Source organism: Apteryx mantelli, chromosome 1 (assembly GCF_036417845.1).
Source record: "Apteryx mantelli isolate bAptMan1 chromosome 1, bAptMan1.hap1, whole genome shotgun sequence".
Classification (NCBI taxonomy): Eukaryota; Metazoa; Chordata; class Aves; order Apterygiformes; family Apterygidae; genus Apteryx; species Apteryx mantelli.
The window spans coordinates 72,696,569-72,700,144 of record NC_089978.1 but is presented as its reverse complement, the minus strand read 5'-3'; positions in this window follow the sequence as shown (position 1 = coordinate 72,700,144).

Here is a 3,576-nt window from a genome sequence, read left to right as displayed (position 1 = left end):
GAAAAAGTGCCCTGAAATCAATCCGGCATATTCATCCTGTATAGATTCCTACTCTACTCTGGAGACATTTGTCCTGTGGCTTATCTGACCAAATTTAGTAATTACAGTGTAGGGGCTTGGAACAGTCATCTGAGCCCAGTGTAGGAATCTAAAATAGGTCAGAGGAATCATACCTTAAATGTGACTATCCCTCTCCAAAACAGAGTGCTTAGGGTAATTAGCTTAAATGTAGATACCTAAAATTTGACTGATACCCATTCTGTATTGACTTGGTTCAACCACTAAGATTTATTGTCAGAATCACTAGGTATACTAAAACACTCCCTGGCATTGCACTGGCTCAGGGTCCTGGGCCCTGGCCTCCTCTGAGTGCTCAGAGTAACAAAGGTCCTGCATCCCATATGGCTAGGGCAAGGGATCCTCCCCAGGCATCAATAGGGAGCAGACTCAAACACGTCTCAAAATTACAGATTTCTGAATTCTGAACATTGGCAGACATGGTCTTGGTTGTTTTATAAGAGCACGAGAAGGTTATCTGGGGTCAAAACAAGGCCTCTGTCAATATTCTGTCTCTCACAGTAAGGAATACTTTGGAAAAGGAGGATAAGAAATGGACCAAATCCAGATTTTCTGGCTAAGTCCCATGCTGGAAACAAACATCAAAATGTCCTCTGCCTCAATTCCATTTGTAATGTTTTTTCAGATTTTCTCATTTTCAGAGACGTCTACACTTCCAGAGATTGAAGTTGGGGTAATAATGGATATCTGAACATTTTCAAAGGCCAGCAATTGGAGATTCAGAGCAAATACTGAAGATCACCTTGTTTGTAAGCCACCACAAGCTCATGCTCATTGGAAGCCTGGCTAAGAGAATAAAAATATAATTCCATAGCATTTTCACAGTACTTGGTCTCTCTAATCTCCTCTACCAGGGCTAAAATAGTTATAATGCAGATGACTCCTTAGTGATTCCCATCAGCTGCAAGCAGCAAATACAGTTCACAAAACAGAACACAGTTTATGGAGACAAACAGCAGGTTTTTGTAGGACTTACCAAACTATATTAAACTATTTTCTCCCAGCTTTTCAGATGCAGATGACTAACAAACATTCTCCCAGAGCTGCCCTGAAATCTGCTAATATTAATGCACTGACAAAGTGATTCTGACATAAGGAACTACATACAGTAAATTGGAGTCAGTATTAAAAATAATGAGATTAATGTTAATTTATTTAAAAATGTGAGTGATAAAAAGCTATGTTTGCCAAATAGAAATAAAGACAAGCTGATGAGGGGGAAATTACTTTATTTTTAAGAGAGCACCACTAAATCTTGGGTGTGACCTTTCATGAAGTGATGCCCCTCTTGAAAGGTTTGGATACTTCAGGAGATCATCACAGTCATAGGATGGGGGCAGATGGAGCAACTGCACATGCTATGTTCTTAAAGGTTTTGGCACTGGTCCTTGAGTCACATTTATAAATGTCTGCTATAAACAATAAAAGGAGAATCTAGCTCTTCCATTCCAATATTTCTACTGTCAGCAAAGCCATGTGCAAACTTGGTATATTCCACCCAGCTTAATTCATGTATTAAGCATTCACATGTAAAAGTTCACATGATTCATGCCCCATGCAAAAGGCTCTTCATCGCCCAAAACATGGTTTGTGGAGCCAGATCTCAGGTCTTCCATGGTTACAGGGTCAGCTATCACAGCTTGCGTCCTGAGGTAGGAAACATTCTGGCATGTTGAAGTGAAAAATATCTAGGACTCAAGCCATGAGGAGGAACAGTTTCTGATCATGCTGCCTACATGAAAATGTCTGTCCCAGAAGTCACTCTTGTGCAAACAAATTATTTCCCCACAGTAATCTGAGAAACTGTTGGGTATGCATCAAAGTTAACATGTTTGACTATGGAAAGAAATCTCAAAATCTGTTGAGCTTGTCCAGCAAATAATGAGCTAACCCAACCTATCTCACATACAAGCAAGTAGCAATGTGCCACTGTATGAATACCCCACTATTATAAACCTACACAGTAAATGAGTAATAAGTCAGCTCCAGCTCTTAAAGAAGCCAATGGGAGTGTTTTCATTGATTTCAATGGAAGGAAGATTGGACTAGCTATGGATAGAAAAAGTTCTCTCAGAAACTAACCAGAAGTGCAACAAAACCAGTGGGAATACTTCAGACCTTTAGGAGGTATGGTCCTGAAATCTGTGTTTTAACATGTTGTGCAGTATGCTTTGCATAATATTTATTCATTCATTCATTCATTTGCGTAATATTCAGGCCTTTATCTGTTCTCTTGTTCTTACTAGACCACACTGTACGCAGTTGCATTTCATCACTTTCACCACAAGGATGTTGGTTAAGTTCAGGTAGTCTTTTATATTATTTGAATAATGCATATCATACATGGGAAGTGAGTTCTAATAAGCCTGCCAAGACACCTCTCTTCTGTTTTTGTGCACAATGGCTGATTAGAAGGTTAAGCAAGGAAAAAAAGTACTGGTCTATAGCTGGCTTCAAAGATTTTTAATGAAAAACACATATAAACTGGATTAAGAAGAAAAGGGTTATATCTGATTGGATTAATGTGTCCATATAATTAAACAGGTATAAATTTTACAGGACAAAAAACTCTAGACTTTACTCTTTTTTAACAAAGAATCTGTCCTGTTCAGTCAATGCCATCTAAGTAAAAGGTGCTTGATAATGAAAAATACACGTAGTCATAGTAAAAATAACCTTTTTTTCTGTAATCACTTTAAATAAGGCTCCTCAGAGGTGTTCACATATTGTAGGACCTAGAGATGGCTATCTGCATCTGAATCATTTCAGAGAGCTTAACATATCTCTGTAGATTGGGGGGAGAGAGTTTAAAAAGTACAAGAGAAAAGAAAAAGCATACTAAAAAGAACACTGAGCGTTTTTTCCCTTTTTGGTTTTTCTGAACGTCTGAACTGATTTTGCTGAAGATTGTGAGTGCCTTTAGTACAAAGCAAGCAGTGAATTAGAAATCCTATTTCCCCCATCATTCCCAGCTAGCCTCAGTAATTCACCAGGAATTCACCAGGCTCCATGCTTCTCTGACATCTCAGCTTTATTCTTTTTTTTTTCAGCACTCCAGTTTGCAGAGTTTGCTAGAGACAGCATGGTCCTGTGTCCATACAGACAATGATTATCCAAGCCTTGTCCTCTGAAACACAAGGGACCAAGCATGCTGAATGTGCTAAGTTTGGCCAAGTAGTCATACAGATTGTGGATAGATCTGAACCACCCACAGGCCGTATAACATTTTGTAGTTTGTTAATGGAGCCTATTGTAGTCAAAGGTAGTCCAGAAGAGCGACACCTGACCACTTGTTTTGTCATCAGTAGTATGTTAAAATGCCTCCTTTAGCAAAAGTCAATAAGCAGAAAGAACAAACTTAAGTTTGTAGGCACATTCTTTTGTTTAAGGTAGTGAAATGAGGCTTGAAGAAAGAGCTGCAGCCCTACCACTTGCTATAGCTGTATTTCTGGGAAAGACTCTGCTAACAGTGCAAGAGAATCGTGAGGATTTTCTTTC